This window comes from Onychostoma macrolepis, chromosome 15 (assembly GCF_012432095.1).
Source record: "Onychostoma macrolepis isolate SWU-2019 chromosome 15, ASM1243209v1, whole genome shotgun sequence".
Lineage (NCBI taxonomy): Eukaryota > Metazoa > Chordata > Actinopteri > Cypriniformes > Cyprinidae > Onychostoma > Onychostoma macrolepis.
In genome coordinates this window covers 4794946-4813530 of record NC_081169.1, presented here as the reverse complement: position 1 = coordinate 4813530, position 18585 = coordinate 4794946, and the positions used below count along the sequence as shown (strand labels likewise).

The 18585-nt window shown below is 37.2% G+C and overlaps 1 pseudogene; it reads right to left on the bottom strand.

The window, feature by feature from the left end:
• Nucleotides 1–1623: 1623 nt before the first annotated feature.
• LOC131520850 (interferon-induced GTP-binding protein Mx1-like) lies at nt 1624–18009 on the bottom strand (annotated as a pseudogene).
• Nucleotides 18010–18585: the final 576 nt, after the last annotated feature.

Below are 18585 nucleotides of genomic sequence, written 5' to 3'. Positions count from 1 at the left end.
GTATTGTTCTGAAAAAAAATAATTTGTCAAAGGATGGTTTGGCATTAATATTACTGATGCATACTGTGTATGTTGCATTTGACTTAAGAATATGTTAAAGGTTGTTAAATTTAAAGTTGCCTACTTCATAAACTGTTGGGTAGTTTAATCCACAACAATGCATCATGTTGTAAAAGACTACATTTTTGTAGTGTTACTGTCCTGTGAGGAAAAACAAAACAAAAATGTATTACTTTACATTTGTACGAGAATACCTAACGAATGTATTTCCTTACAGTCGACCACTGATTATTTTGAAAATGAAAATAACATTTCTTGACAGAAAATTGACAAATTTTTACGAACTATATCAAAGGATGCATGTGAAGAAATTGTTACTGCCATACAGGGCACTGTTCAGCTGCCGCTGAATAATGCATAATTTATTTTTTATTTATTCAGTTTTATTTTTATGTTTACTTAATTGCCTAAAATCAGGGTTGCAAACCTTTCAAAATATGTTCACCATGGTCAAGACAATAAACCATTATAAAATCGCACATTGGTAACATATCAGTCAGCATTTGCGTGTGCATGATTTTGTATTTTTTCATATGTATCATTACATTATTCAAGTCGGTTCAAACGCAATGCCTGCATTAAAAGTTGTAATCCAGCAAGGACGCAGCAAAACAATAAAATTTACCCGGCCACGGTCTTGGCTAAGCCTGAGGTACATCACCCGGCGCCGCCGGGGGTGAAACATTCCCACCATCTCCTCCAGTAAAATATAAAATATAAAAACAAATATGTGCAATGCTGGTTCCATAACTTTTTTTTAAACGACCTGTCAGGATGGCAGCTCTCATCTCGCTCTCATCTGTTGCTACGCGACAGGAGCCGCAATCGGGAACACCTGGTGGCGCAAATAGGAAATCCTGCGAAGGCGTAGCATCTCATGCACTTTGGAGGGTCCTTCGTGCACTTCGGAGGCGTGGCCTTCGAAGTCAGTACACTCCGAAGTGTGTACACTTAGCTTTGGGACACAGCTTAGGTAGCCAGCATGCATTGCAGCATGAAGCTTTTGATTGTCACCATTGTTGAGATTCATACACTGACTATTATAATTAAAAACTTTGGTCCCACTTTATATTAGGTGGCCTTAACTACAATGTACTTACATTTAAATTAATAATTTGTTACAATACACTTATTGTGTACCTACATGTTTTTACATTGTACTTATATTTTTAAAAATATCTATATGTAGTTACATCTGTAATTAATTTCTGTAATTACATTTATAATTACACTGTTGACCCATCCCTTACACCTTAACCCACCCTTAAACCTACCCGTACCACAAAACCTGTCCCTAACCTTACCCGTATCCCACCTCAATAGCAGCAAAAGTGTTTTGCAATACAATATGAACACAATAAGTACATTGTCACTTTGTATTTTGAGTTTATTTTCTTATCATTTCTTATCATGCTCTCAGAACTGATAGAGAATCTCATACTTCCCATGCTTTTATATCTTTATTCACAACACTTTTTGATAATGCATTTGATAGATATTACAGGAATGATGGATTTTATGTCAGTTTGGTAATTTAAGTACAATGTGATAACTTTAGCCGACAGTTCCCATTCAGCAACTCTAAGGGTGATTCGAAACATGTATTATGCTTTGTCTGCTATAATGATCTGATTGTTAGAATTTCTAAACTGAAGTAAGATTAATTGAAGTATATCCAGTGGCCAATTTCTGCAGCCCTGATGTTTATAAAGATGTCTCAGCGTCTGTTGTTTATCAGTTCTTGAGCTTGTGTGAGACATTCCAGACGCTGCTTTAGATCAGCTCTCCTGCGCCCTTGGACCGAGTCTTCTTTTAGCAGTTCGACCACATCTGCCCTGTTCCTCATTTCCAGCATTTGATGTCGCAATGTCTTAGCTGCATCCTTTAGCATGAGGAGGATAAGTAGCATGGGCACATAGTCTGTTAGGCGTTGATAGACAATCTATAAGGACACAGGACATTAATTAAAATAACATTCACTTAAAAAACAAAGTTATCTGAGCCACCTTTTGAGGTTGGTTGCCCCTTTGGTGAACCTCTAGTGGCAGTACACTACCATCATGTGGCCTGGTTGATCTTCACCTATTGTACTCCTAAACATAAAAGTGTCAGGTAACACCAATAAGTAGTTTTTGCATCAGTGCCATATGAGAATAATTTTTAGATTTTCCCAAAGAACCTTTTAGTTATTTTCTCAGTGTGAAGAACATTTTAAATAACTTTTTTTTTTTTTTTCCACTACAAAGGACTATTATAAAATGAAAAGGTTTCATGGATGTTAAAGGTTCTTGAACTGATGCCAACAACAACATTTATTTAAAGGTTACACTTGTTGGTTGTGTCAGTGTTGCTGAATAGGGCTGGTTGGGATCCTTAAATAAACAGTCAGTGTTTTAGGAAATGCACGTATGAATTACTTATAGTTAAATCCCCTTTAGATATTACAGTGTGTACATAACAGTCTTGTAAGAATAATTATGTATGCAAATTAACATTTGTAAAGTGTATAAATGAATGGTTATGAATTCACTGTCAATAAATTAAGACATTTCATAACATGAGTTGTCACCCACCTCATAATAAAGAGACAGTTTTTCTGGTACTAGATTTCTCGTATCCAACAATGCACAGCCTTTGGAATTTAAAACCATGTCATCTTCACGGATGTTCTCATAACGTTCTAGACCAGTCATCTGATGGATGTCAGATTCATCAAGTTTCTTTTGCAATACCTTGTCTTGGGTGAAAATCAGATGCTCCATATCAATAAACTCCTTGATTCTTTTCTCCACTTTGGCCTCTTGTTTTGATTGAATCTCATCAATCTTTTTCTGAGGAGTACAATATAATATATCAAATAAATAATAACAATAATAATAATAATAACAATACTGTAAATGTTTTACTTACAGTGACATTGCATTTCAGTGACGGGTACTGAACAAAACATAAATTGCATACTTCCTTGAACTTATTTTGAACAATCTCTAGAGAAAATAAATAAATAAATGATTAAAATGACAAGTAAAGAAGATATCTTTATTGCCAAAAATGTTTAACTGTACATTTAGAAAATACACACTGTACCTTGTACATATTTCAGTGTTTGCATAGCTGGCCCTTGAAGAGCTGCCACATGGTCTTGGATGACATATTCAAATTCACTGAACTCACTGAACGTTAGCAATTCTCTGCCACGATGCATCTCATTATACGTGTCTACTATTTCCTTCACTTTTGCATCGACTAAATGTGTAATAAAGATAAGAGAAAGTCAGTTTTAGGGATCCTGGCACAGTCCTAAAAAGGAACCAATAGTTTTAACATATCTTGACTCACATGATTCTTTAGTGTCTCTCAGGTGGCTGTCCCATTTCTTGAACACAGGACGTAGGAGTGCATGAATGTTTCTGTCTTTTGAATGTCCTGTTCTACTCAGTTCATCGATTTGATCGCTGAACTCTATTAGTATCTATATAGGAAAACAATCTCAATCAATCAGTCAATCTATCAATATTAAATAAAAACAAATAAATAAAATGTCAAGGATAGATAGATAGACATATAGAGTTAATGTGTTTTATCCTCAGAGCTCTTACCTTACTGAGAAAAGGTCCCATCTTTTCTTCTTCCAGAGGTGGACCCTGATCATACATTTTAAGCTCTTCTCTCACATGAAGCATTCGAGTGTTAATCTGCTCAATTACGTGTGGTAGCGATTTCTGTGTCAATAAGAAAATATATTTGGTTAAATCAGCTGGCTAATTGCATCATAAATAATACATCCCACACTACACTGAGTAACAACAGAGTGGCACTTCACTTCAATCAGTCAGTCAATCAATCAATAAATCAATCAATCAGTCAATCAATCAATCAATCAATCAATCAATCAAATAAAAAAATTAATCAAATAAAAAAATCAATATAAGGGCTAAAATAATCCCTGTCATCATTTAGTGCTTGCCTTGATATGATCAACCAGTTCTTGGGTTAATTTCCTTGCCAGGCACTGAGTAGATGCTTTATCATCATTCAGTAGAGAGCTGTAAAAAAAAACATTTTTTTTTTTTTTAAGTTGTTTAAAACAAAACATTCATCAGTTTTCAGTTAAGGTATTTTAAGTCATTAATTAATTACCTGAAATATCGGTGGTTTTTAAAGAATTCCATTTCCATATTTATGGCTTTATCAAGAGAGATTTTGTTATTGATGTCACTCTGACCGCGACATCGCACAATAATGTAGCCCTTGCTGAGAGGAATGACTTTGCCCTGGACAATTTTCAAAACATCAGTCTCTGCTCCTTTGTCAATGAGATCTGGTTTTGTGAGAATTGCTAACCCAAGCATTAAAAAAAAAAAAAAAAAGTTTTAGCAAAAGAATAGCAAGAATCATAAAGTGACAAAAAATATATCATAGAAATACAATAAGTTTGCAAACCAAGAGTTCTGTATCCCTCGGGGTCTGCATGTTGTGCCATTCTAAGTGCTTCTGTTGTTGTTATGTCAACATTGCAGGGCACAACAACTAAAATGATGGTTTCACTTTTGGAAATATATTTCAGTATCAAGTTTTTGATCTAAAAAAAAAAAACATGTTTTCTGATTACAAAGGAGAGAATCTTTAGATCAATATGAAAAACCACTGAACCCATTACACTTCTATATTATCCATGAAATGTAAAATGATGTGCAGGGGAAATAATGGCCATTTTAAGTGGAATGAATGTAGACACTAAATAAATATACTCAATTCTGAGTTCATGCTGACTTTAAATCGCACAGTCACTGTCAGCTAAATATTGACTACCTAAAACATGAAAAACAAGTGTTCATCGTGGAATGTTATAGATTTGAAATTGAATGTTATCTGTCAAAGAGGCAATATGTCAAAAATATGTTTTTTTAAAATTTATTTTTATTTTTAAGCTGCAGTTTAACAGATAATAGTGTAATAGCTATGTATCACGCAGTGAAGGCACCATATACACAAACTTGGTTTTTACAGCAGTTGCTTTGAGGAAACAATACATAGACTCACCTGATCTCCAATATCATCAGGTTGATCTTGCACAGGTACACGGGTTATACCAGGTAGATCGATCAGAGTGAGGTCACAGACATCAGGAGATGAAATTTCCAAAGTAATGTGTTCATCACTGATTCCAACCGTATTTCCAGCGAGCTCATTTTGTGCTGTTTAATTTACATACAAATTTTTCAACAGACATACACAGGAGTATAGTTTTGGTGTTGGTAAATTCAAACCTTGTAAAATCCACCTCTGGACTCCAGGGCTGTGTGACGTTCACAAATGAATAGGGAATAAATCTATTCCAATTCAAATCCCAATACACCAAGCCTATTGAGCATAGCTAATTTAATTCATATTCATTAATAGAAAGGGAATCGGTTACACTTTATTTCGATAGTCCACTTTAGACGTTCTACTAACTATAAGTAACTTTGTAACTACATGTCAGCTAGATGCCAACTAATTCTCATTAATTTACAACTACATGTCTACTAACTCTCAGTAGGGTAGGTTTAGGGTTAGTAGGATAAATTGACATATACTTGCAAAGTTTCTCATAGTCAGTATGGTGTATGTTGTGGGCCCATCAAAATAAAGTGTTAGAAGATATTAAGCAGAGAGTCTACTAATACTCTAATGACTGCTTGTTGACATGTAGTTGCAAAGTTACTTACTGTTAGTAGAATGTCTAAAGTGGACTATCGAAATAAAGTGTTACCAGGGAATCAAATCTTGAATTTTGCACAACCTTGTCGGATACAAGTGGTTGGTGTTGGTTAAAGGATAGTTCACCCAAAATGAAAATTCTGTCATCATTTACTCACCCTCAGTAGTTACAAACCTGTATGAATGTCTTTGTTCTGCTGAACACAAAGGAAGATATTCTGAAGAATATGGAAACAGAGCAGTTCTGGGGCACCATTGACTTCCATAGAATTTTTCTTTCCTACTATGGAAGTCAATGGTGCCCCAAAACAGCCTGGTTACAAACTTTCTACTTTCTTCAAAATATCGTCCTTTGTGTTCAGCAGAACAAAGAAATTTCTACAGGTTTGGAACTACTTGAGGTGCGTAAATGATGACAGAATTCATCTAACTATCCCTTTAATTTGAATGAGTTTGCATGAGTTCCCTTTTTGTAGGGTTTTGTATGATCTGCTTATGTCCAACTAACGGTTAGGTTTAGGAGTGGGGTTGGAGTGGACCTACGTGATTGTCATATTTTTATATATACATATACATATACACACACACACATATATACACATATATATATATATAAATAAGTTTTGTACAAAATACATCATACAAATTCCACCTCATACATATATATATATATATATATATATATATATATATATATATTTTATACATATATCTTCTTTTTTTCATACTGACCTTTTATAACAAGGTTATCCACCATTAAGGGGTCATAAAAGGTCTCTTTGTGACCATGGTAAGAAATGGTTCCTGACCATGGTTCTTTTTGAGTTTCCGCATAATTTCAGCTCAAGAGGACATCGAGTGACAATACCTTAAAAACATAAAAGCACATAAAAGTTTTTATCTGTACAAATGCGCCATTTCACACACAACTTGCACATACAGATGCATGTCAATAAATTAGAATGTCGTGGAAAAGTTAATTTATTTCAGTAATTCAACTCAAATTGTGAAACTCGTATTAAATAAATTCAATGCACACAGACTGAAGTAGTTTAAGTCTTTGGTTCTTTTAATTGTGATGATTTTGGCTCACATTTAACAAAAACCCACCAATTCACTATCTCAACAAATTATAATACTTCATAAGACCAATAAAAAAAAAAACATTTTTAGTGAATTGTTGGCCTTCTGGAAAGTATGTTCATTTACTGTATATGTACTCAATACTTGGTAGGGGCTCCTTTTGCTTTAATTACTGCCTCAATTCGGCGTGGCATGGAGGTGATACACCATGGTCATTTAACCAACTTTTGGTGCTTTTAGCAGTGTGGGCAGGTGCCAAATCCTGCTGGAAAATGAAATCAGCATCTTTAAAAAACTGGTCAGCAGAAGGAAGCATGAAGTGCTCCATAATTTCTTGGTAAACGGGTGTAGTGACTTTGGTTTTTAAAAAACACAATGGACCAACACCAGCAGATGACATTGCACCCCAAATCATCACAGACTGTGGAATTTAACTTGGACTATGAGCTTCTCCACTCTTTCTCCAGACTCTAGGACCTTGGTTTCCAAATGAAATACAAAACTTGCTCTCATCTGAAAAGAGGACTTTGGACCACTGGGCAACAGTCCAGTTCTTCTTCTCCTAAGCCCAGGTAAGACGCCTCTGATGTTGTCTGTGGTTCAGGAGTGGCTTAACAAGAGGAATGCGACAACTGTAGCCAAATTCCTTGACACGTCTGTGTGTGGTGGCTCTTGATGCCTTGACTCCAGCCTCAGTCCATTCCTTGTGAAGTTCACCCAAATTCTTGAATCGATTTTGCTTGACAATCCTCATAAGGCTGAGGTTTTCTCGATTGGTTGTGCATCTTTTTCTTCCACACTTTTTCAACTTCTGTTAACATGCTTGGATACAGCACTCTGTGAACAGCCAGCTTCTTTGGCAATGAATGTTTGTGACTTACCCTCCTTGTGAAGGGTGTCAATGATTGTCTTCTGGACAACTGTCAGATCAGCAGTCTTCCCCATGATTGTGTAGCCTAGTGAACCAAACTGAGAGAACATTTTGAAGGTTCAGGAAACCTTTGCAGGTGTTTTGAGTTGATTAGCTGATTGGCATGTCACCATATTCTAATTTGTTGAGATAGTGAATTGGTGGGTTTTTGTTAAATGTGAGCCAAAATCATCACAATTAAAAGAACCAAAGACTTAAACTACTTCAGTCTGTGTGCATTGAATTTATTTAATACACGAGTTTTACAATTTGAGTTGAATTACTGAAATAAATTCACTTTTCCACGACATTCTAATTTATTGAGACGCACCTGTAGATTAATATTTTACTAGAACACCACAAGAACACAGACCCCATCAAATTAATTAAATGTACTATAGTGTAATAATCTAAATACTTTTAAAAGTGGGGAAAACAAACAGGATGAGTAAACTATTTTACCTATTTTTATCTACCCGACAGTCAAAGCGGCATTATGTCATGAAAGTGTGAACTCTGAGGAGGACCGTGAGGATTTAGGGTGTGATTTGGGACAGCGCCATAGCCATGCATTTCCACTGTTACTTTGCGTATTATTGCCAGTCTTTCGCTGCCTTTCACTGCCTTAAACAGGCAATTTTTTAATTGCCTGTTTATTGTCTTCTTGTTATGACCATTGTGCTTGCCTTATTGGATTACTGCCTTTTAGATTACTGTTTTTGCTCTGGTTGCCTGGTTGAACTGATTACTTTTCTCTATTTACCCTGCCTGCCTCATCGTCTACATCTCCGTCTAATGTATTGGATTTGTTTGCTGAGATATAATAAACCTCCTGCAATTCTACCTCACCTCCATGTCAAATCCCTCACAATAGCAATATTTAATTAAAGAAATTGTATCCAAAAAATGATTTTATGAAAAATACAAAGTACTGGCAGATTGAGTTAGATCTATCGGATTGCGCCATCTAGAGTTTCCTCTAGATGGCGCAATCCGATAGATCTAACTCAATCTGATATAATGACATCATTATTACATGGCACAGCTGATTGGTTCTCTCCTGTATCGGTAGCCAATAAACTTGCTGCTCAACATTCAAATATATGACTAGTGTTTGCCATTGCAGTTGCAACGTGCTTCAGAAACAGCTGAAATCAACATCTAAGATAAGTGAATGCTCTTTTAATCCAAATCGCTGTATATTGCGTGGTCTGCCTAAGTGAATTCAAAATGAGTAACCATAAACAGTTTACACTAAGTGTCATGTTAGCAGTTTGCATCGTATGCAGGAGGGAAGTATTAAGCAAATTACACATAGTGTGCATCTGCTTAGAGTTAAGCTGGTTGGCATAGTAGCCAAGGCTCACATAGTCATAGGCCACTATTGTTAAGCCTATCCCTCCGTTCCATTCGGAAGGGCTCATCCCTATGCCCTAATCCCTTCAAAGGGTTTACCCTCTGGAGTGAGATCTTCGAAGGGTTGAAGGGTGTAGGGGACCAAACAACTGTTTCTTGAAGTGCCCTTCTGCGTCATCCTCCTGTGCCCACACGGAGGCGCCGTCATCATAGAAAGAATCAGCGCAAAGGCTCATGGGGGTCCGAAGAGACCATCAGTTGTACATGTCGAAATCCTTCATCCCGGAGGGCCCTTTGAAGTGGCCAATTTTGAGCACTTTGGTTTGGAACGATCCTTCAATATGGCGGTCATGATTGTTTTCACTCCGAAGTGAAAACAATCATGGCTAATAATTTTGAATGGCTAATTATTTTTCTACAATTAAACGAAAGCAAAAGTGAAATTCTGATTTTAGGCCACTCTAAGACTTCATCTGTTTCCAATTTAGGGTTTCTCTCTGCCAGTGTTCGTCTAAACCAACAACATGTATGTTAGACCCTATTCCATCTAAACTACTAAAAGAGCTGCTTCCAGAAGTCATAGATCCTCTTTTGTCTATAATTAATTCGTCATTGTCATTAGGATATGTCCCCAAAACCTTCAAATTGGCTGTTATTAAGCCTCTCATTAAAAAACCACAACTTGACCCCAAAGATCTAGTTAATTACAGACCGATCTCAAATCTCCCTTTTCTGTCAAAGATACTAGAAAAGGTAGTATCCTCACAATTATATTCCTTCTTAGAGAAAAATGGTATCTGTGAGGAATTCCAGTCAGGATTTAGACCATATCATAGTACTGAGACTGCTCTCATTAGAGTTACAAATGACCTGCTTCTATCATCTGATCGTGGTTGTATCTCTTTATTAGTTCTACTGGATCTTAGCGCTGCATTCGACACAATCGACCACAACATTCTTTTGAATAGACTAGAAAACTTTGTTGGCATTAGTGGAAGTGCCTTAGCATGGTTCAAATCGTACTTATCTGACCGCCATCAGTTCGTAGCAGTGAATGAAGAGGTATCATATCAATCACAAGTGCAGTATGGAGTACCTCAAGGCTCAGTACTAGGGCCGTTACTTTTCACGCTTTACATGTTACCCTTGGGAGATATTATCAGGAGACATGGTGTTAGCTTTCACTGTTATGCTGATGATACTCAGCTCTATATTTCTTCGCGGCCCGGTGAAACACACCAAATTGAGAAACTAACGAAATGCATAGTCGGTATAAAAAACTGGATGACGAGTAATTTCTTACTGCTAAATTCTGAAAAAACAGAGGTGTTAATTATCGGACCTAAAAACCCCACATGTAATAACCTAGAACACTATCTAACACTTGACAGCAGCTCTGTCAATTATTTTTCTTCAGTTAGGAACCTAGGTGTGCTATTTGATAGCAATCTTTCCTTTGACAGCCACGTTTCTAGCATCTGTAAAACTGTGTTTTTCCATCTCAAAAACATTTCTAAATTGCGACCTATGCTCTCAACGTCAAATGCAGAAATACTAATTCATGCGTTTATGACCTCAAGGTTAGACTATTGTAATACTTTATTGGGTGGTTGTTCTGCACGCTTGGTCAACAAACTACAGTTGGTCCAAAATGCAGCAGCTAGAGTCCTTACTAGAACCAGGAAGTATGACCATATTAGCCCGGTTCTGTCAACACTGCACTGGCTCCCTATCAAACATGGGATAGATTTTAAAATCTTGTTAATTATTTATAAAGCCCTGAATGGCTTAGCTCCTCAGTACGTGAGCGAGCTCTTATCACATTATAGTCCTCCACGTCCGCTGCATTCTCAAAATTCTGGCCTATACCTAGAATATCAAAATCGACTGCGGGCGGCAGATCCTTTTCCTATTTAGCGCCCAAACTCTGGAACAATCTACCTAACACTGTTCGGGAGGCAGACACACTCTGGCAGTTTAAATCTAGATTAAAGACACATCTCTTTATCCTGGCGTAAACATAACACACTAATACGCTTCTATTATTCAAATCCGTTAAAGGATTGTTAGGCTGCATTAATTAGATCAACCGGAACCGGGAACACTCCCCATAACACGATGTACTCGTTACATCGTAAGTAGAATGGCATCTACGCTAATATTTGTCTGTTTCTTTCCTAGTCTGTTTCTCAGTCCATATCCGATCAGATGGTGGATCAGCACCAAGAGATGATGTCTGCAGCCCTGATCGTCAGCGGAGAGCCCCTGAGACATAAATTTACATTATAATAAACAAACAAATATATATTATAAAAATACACAGAGAAACAATAATGCATTAAACTATACATCACAATTATAGCAAATGAATAAATCATATAAATGAAAAACTTCAAATAATGAATAAAACACAAATATAACATACATTAAATTATAAATTAAAGTGCTCCATCGGGACAAGACCACGGAAATCAGATAAGCCCTTTACACAATCTGACATGGCTGCGGTTGGAATTGAACTGCGGGTTTCGTCTGGCCAGAGGAGAAGTGGCCCCCGACTGAGCCTGGTTTCTCCCAAGGTTTTTTTCTCCATTCTGTCACAGAGGGAGTTTTGGTTCCTTGCCGCTGTCGCCTCTGGCTTGCTCAGTTGGAGACACTTAATTTCTAGCGATTATCGTCGATTTGGTTGCACAGATACTATTTAAACTAAACTGAGCTAGACAATACGTACGTTTACATGGACATCAATGCTCCGATTTTAACACGATTAAGACAATACTCTGATTAAGAGTCTACCATGTAAACAGCGATTTCTTTATTACCTTAATCCAGCTAAAGTCAGTAAAGTGCAGTATAGACATTGGTTCAGCGAGGTCTGCAGCGGGAGAGAGAGAAAGGAGACGAGCGGTGCATAAGTGGTTCAAATGCAAATGATAACACCTGTGTCTCATTTCAGTAATTGGCATGGAGGGACCGGATAAAAAGCCACCAGAACGGGAGGCTGGGAGAGAGATCGACTGGGAACTCGAGGTGGACAGAGAGGCTCGTGCCGAAGCAAGAAACGATACGCTGACCTTGTATTCTGAGTTATTTGTTGAACGCTTGGAAGCGCAGTGAGCGCCTCTCCTTTTTGTGTTTGTGCAAGAGCATTGAATTAAATTACGAGTCCCAGTCACGCCAACCCTGTCTTCTTCCTTTCACCCCTGAACCACATCACAGACATGTACACACCTTAATCACATTATTACAGTCGTTTAGGACTTTTTGTCGCATTTTGCGACAGGATACACACGGCAGCGGTCAACCGTTTGACGGCAAACAAAAGAGCTTCAACACCGCCGTCGTCTGTATGTACATACAAATAATTAACTGCACTTGAAGCTTTCATAAAATTAAAAATGAAACGCCCAAAACTGTATATGGCATCATCACGAAGATGAACTATATATGTGCCTAATACACGAGTTTCACAATTTGAGTTGAATTACTGAAATAAATTAACTTTTCCACGACATTCTAATTTATTGAGATGCACCTTTATGTGTGCCTGGGCTACCACGCTGACCGGCTTAACACTAGTGGCCTATGGCTATGTGTACATAGGCTACCATGCCGACCGGCTTAAAGGGTAATGAAACCCCCTTGTTTCAGCACTGGTCTTTGACACCTTACTCCATTATTGTGGTTTCAAAGAACAAGAGATACCCAGAATTTATACTGTATGGATGGTCATTTATTGAAACTCAAATGTAAATATTCTAATATTTTGAGATACTGATGACTTTGACTTTCATGAGCTGTAAGCTCTAATCATCAAAATTAAAACAAAAAAAAACTTTTGAAATGTTTTACTTTACATGTAATGAATCTAAAATATATGAAAGTTTCACATTTTGAAATAAGCTACAAGAAAAAATGAACTTTTTCACGACATTCTAATTTATTGAGATGCACATGTAGATAGTAATACATGCGGTTCACATGGCTCTTCAGAGCAGCAGCAGTACAGTGGCGATAGATCTGCTTGTCGTGGGGCGTTTTGTCTTGTTTTTGGCTTGTATTGTCCATTCTATTTCTTGTGATTTTTTTTCTTTTTTTTTTTTTCTTTTCCCATGTATGTTATATGTGCAGCAGTAGTAATTTGTTTTGGCAGTAGCAAGTCTTGGTACTTGCTCTGCTACAGCAGCAGCAGCGTAGCAGATCTATTCTGCGAAGACCAAATACATTAACAATAATCATACAAATAATCGTGTACATTACCATGCTATCCGAGAGCTGTCATGACAGAAAAGGTTTTGTTAAATCATTTTATTCGTTATAATGAAAACTCTATCCTAAATGTAGACTGGAAATGTATATTGGAAATGTGTTTCCATGCCCCTCAAATATGTTACAATATATTTTGGTATATTGTAACAGCCCATAGTTCTGTTACTATGGATTTATAGTAGGTTGCAGTTCTAATACAGTCCTCGAGGGGCTCTAAGCTGCTCTCCTTCTCTTACTTAAACACGGGTGTAATAGTAGAGGGAGAGGTATTGTTTGGTTAGGAGGAAACATGGCCTTCTCATGCTACCTTCAATGCTGAAGAGTCCATTTTCATCAACGATAAGTAGTGGTGGGCAGAGCGAGGCTTCGTGAAACACTGAAACAGTCGAAGCAAATGTGTCGAGGCTTCAAAGCAATTCGACACCCGTCTCTACGGTGACACCTATTGGTCATTTTCAAATATTGCTCTGAAACAGCTTCGATAGAGAAGCAGACAGTTAGGCGAATTGACAAATTATAACATATGTTGTGTTAGCTGATTCACTAAGTGATTTGGGGGAGTGATTAGTGTTTAGAAAATTTGGATTTTCTAAACAGTGTCTCAACACTTTGTGATCTGAATTAGATTTCATACAATGTATGCCCTGCTTAGATGGCCCAGTAGTGTCAGTGGCAGGCCTAGGTACAGGGACAATGTTACCATCCTCTGCACCCCCCAAAAGGGCAGGATGAGTGCTCCTCAAATGGTGCATCATGGATGTTGTATTATTACAGTAGGCTAGCTGCCTATCACAATACATACATCTCACTTTATTTTGTGTTTCCAAATGGAAATGCTTCCACACCACAGATAGACGGCATCTCTTGCGTGGAGCTTCCATTATTTTGTAATCTATAGCCCCTTTCGTACCGCTTTAGTTTCAGAACTAAAAGTACAGTACTAAAGTACTGGGACGATTTTCTTGAACTATTTCCCAGTACCATTTAAAGGGTTGCATTCGCACCGACAGTGGGTACTAAGAAGTGGCGTAAGCTGGTCGACAGCGGCGTCATTTGTGTGATGTTCAACAACGAAAACAAAGAAGAACAACGTTAACAACAGGAGGATGGAGGACGCTGTGATCGGAGCTGTGTTTTTGTGTCTTGCGGGGTTCACAATAATGGACATGGAATGTCGACGTAACTTATACATCAAGCGATTGAAAGATCGGAAAGGAGTTCAAAATGTTCAAAAGTGCCTGCACTTCAGTGTCCATCCATCTATCGCTGTTCTCCATTCTTGCGAAATATAAGTTGATGTTTACACAGTATGTGTTTACACAGCATTTTAAATCATGGCGGGTGAGGACATTTTCGTACGCTTTTAGCCAATCAGCGTACACTTATGTCACGATAGTTCCTATGGAACTCTTTTAGACCCTACTCTGAAGTAGGAGCTAATTTAGTTCCTCCAAACAGAGTTCTGGGAACTAAAACAGTTCCTAGTTCCTGCGGTGTGAACACGCCAAAAAGTGGGGAGTTCCACAATTAGTTCAGGTACTATGAAAAGGTTCCTGCAGTGTGAAAAGGCCTTATTAGCTGCTTTTCCACTATCGGGCCGAACGGTTCTAAGAACGGTCAGGTACGGTTCCAGTTGTTTTTCCATGTGAGCCTGGTACGGCGTGGCACGATTACAAACCGTTCTCGGCCCGGAATTCTTGGCACGGTTAGACAACCATGCTGAGCCGTGCTGGGAGAGTGCGTGTGCGTGCCATCTCCACTCAGGATCTGTCACTTGTCTGTTGCCTGGCTGCTAGTTTCTCCGTAGCTTGCTAAGCGTGCTATTTTGAGCAATGTAAACACAAATTAGTAATAAAATCAAAATAAATTTCTGATCATCCTCCATAACACGGTGGTTATTTACATCTCATATCATATGTAAACACTTGTGTTACCAAGGCAACGACTGACGCATTTGAATTGCATTCCAAAGAGATCCGCTATTAGCCCCGCAGTGGAAAACGAAACGTATCCGTGCTGACTGGGCCGGATCGGCACGGAACGGAACGGTTAAGCAAAGAGAACCGCTCGGCCCGATAGTGGAAAAGCGGCTAATATGAACTAATCTATGTATATTAGCCTATGATAAACTATCTCTAACTTGCTGTGCTTGTCACTATCTAACTTATATGAATGTATATGTATGCCTATATGAATGTATCAGTAGGCTATATTTATCCTAATTATCTGTCAATGTCTATAGCCTATCTATCAATATCTTAATAATAACTTTTCATCTAGCCTAAATATAATTAACAAGATTACACTATAAATATCACTATTTCAAAATCTTTCTCCTCTCACAAAAACCCACGAAGTGAAGATGCATTATCTTCGCTTTTATACTTTTATGGGAGTTAGGTTGAGAAAGATGTGCGATTGTTTGATTTGTTCCCGACCCTGTCAATCAAACGCAGATTCGGCAGGTATGCCAAGTCTCGAAAAACTTGTGACACGCCCCGATGCTTGAATCGCCTTAGTCACATGACATGGGTGTTTCGAATCACGCTTCGGAGCAGTGTTTCGAAACATCTGCGCTTCTGGATCTCGACACCGTGTCGAAACATCAGCTTCGCGTCAGCCATCCCTAACGATAAGTACAATAGACATTAACCAAAAGAAATTTGTATTTCTCACTGGAGAATGCACAGGTTTCTCTTTCACCCATAATTCACACCTTTTGCTATGTTGTTTACTTTGATGCCAACTGTGTCCATTCATACAAGTTTTTGAGCCTGCTGATTTTTTTATTTTATTATTATTTGCCATTGTTCATGCCAATTTTTACTTTTCAGTGATAGTTTTGTAAATCCCATTTGTGTGATTATTTGGATTTTGTGCAATTTCCTTAAAGCTTCTATCTTAATTCAATATTATTTAAGGTACATGTGAGTGGTTGGTGGTTTTGTAGAGGCTCTTTCTTTAAAAGAGAGGGGTAACGGTTACAATATGAAGATTGAAACTAAATATGTTTTTAACATTGCAGAATGTTGCACAACTGCAATAAATACTTTTTTTTTTTTTTTTTAATTGTGATTTAGTCACAAAGTGGTAAAATAAAAGGAACTTCAGAGTCTTACCACTTCCTCGAGGTAAAGCCACCCCAGAGAGTGCCTCCAAAACAGAGCTCTTTCCAGAACTCTGATCTCCCACCACTGCAATGGATGGTAGATCTATATCCTTATCAATGCTGATCACCCTCAGAGAGTCAATCAACTCAATCAATGGCTGAACAGACTCAGCGAAATGACTGTGGAATGCTCCATGAGTTTGTGACTCTGAAAATGAGCTTTATAATTAAAACATCAAACAGAGAAACAGAGACATTTTTAGATTGAGATAATTACATTATGTTTTAGATTATCAGAGAATTATCTGAAGTTTGGATTTTTCTAACCAACAAATGTCACCACTACAGTACTCTGTGGTAGAAATAACATAAAAAAAGATGACATTTTTATCTTGGTAATTTCAAAGCTGCATAATTTTCATGCATAATTTACCAACACACACTCAAAACATAACTGAATACTGTACCTTTCTTCATCCTGACTATACATTGTTTCTCTGAAAATGAATTAAGAAATTCTAAACTGAGATTACTCTCCTTTATTTTTTATTTATTTATATTAATCTCAATTTGCTTTGTTAAATGAAATAATTAGGAGGAATTATTTGGTATGTGCAATAAGCCTAACATGTTCAATACAGCACTTTCACTTACCTTGAATAGTAATATGTAATGAAAAGAAACTGATGTCTCCAAACTTTATGCTTGCGTTATCTGAAGAACAGTTTAGCATCTGAAAGGTGTATATATAGTGAAGGGGGTGTTTCCCAATATGTTGATTATTTATTAAAATAATGTAGTCCAATAAAACTAAAGTTCCTTGTTTGTATGGAGCTCAACATGAGATAACTCATATGAGTTGACTGAATTATATATCTAGAGACAGGTTCATAGATAAATTCTTAGTTTACTTTGTAATGCTTATCAAGGCTATAAACCAATAATGTCGACCACAACACCACTAAATATCAACGGAGACCATGGCAACTAGATAAGCCCTATTGACTCAAATCAAGTCACATTTATTTATATAGTGCTTTATACAATACAGATTGTGCCAAATTTTACACAAATTTTACACAATCTTTAATACTGTAAAGCAGCTTTACAGTATTAAACAGGAAAATAGTGTCGATAATGCGAAAGGGCAATAGTAAACGCAAATTTTTCCCATTAAAGTCAGTTCAGTATTGGTTCAGTGATGTCATCGTCCATCTCAGTTCAGTTCAAATAGTATATGCAATTAAATCGACAGTATTGCCAGAAATTAAGTGTCCCAACTAAGCAGTCCAAAGGTGAAAGTGGCAAGGATCCAAAACTCCATCGGTGACAGAAATGGAGAAAAAAAAAAAAAAAACCTTGGGAGAAACCAGGCTCAGTTGGGGGGCCAGTTCTCCTCTGGCCAGATCTCCTGCGGATACCTTGTCGACAGCCATCGGCACAGATCCTCAGCAAAGACCCCGAGAACCAGACGGATCCTTTGCACAGACCCTGTGGTCAGCTTCAACACTTTCACCATGTGATGTATTCATTCTTCATGTGGAAGGAACTGGATGGATGTTCTGAGTGTTGCCAGTCCAGTCTACAGTCTGACTTTTTGCAGCCTGGAATTAAACCACAACATGATGGTTCATCTGGCCAGAGGTTCCCCCCCCCCCCCCATGACTGAGCCTGGTTAAGTGTTATAAATAATGGTGATCAAAGATCATATTAATTTAGTTTTTCTTTCATTTTAATTCTTTATGCCAAATGACTCTTTATAATAATAATAATAATATTAATAATAATAATAATAATATTAATAATAATAATAATTTGGCTTGCACTAAGGACATTTTAACACCCTGGTACACATTCAGTTCATTCAATTTGTTTTAAATACCCAAACATTATGTACAAATTATTAAAAGTTTATATTATGTACAATGAATTTCTCATCTACCACAAATGCCTTTGTAGTCTTTCAAAAAAAAAAAAAAAAAAAAAAAAAAAAAAAAATCTTTTTTTTTCCTCTTGTGTAGCTCAAACTGTAGAACTTGCTGCTAGGAACACCAAACTCATATCCCAGAAAATGCATGAACTGATGAACTACTGA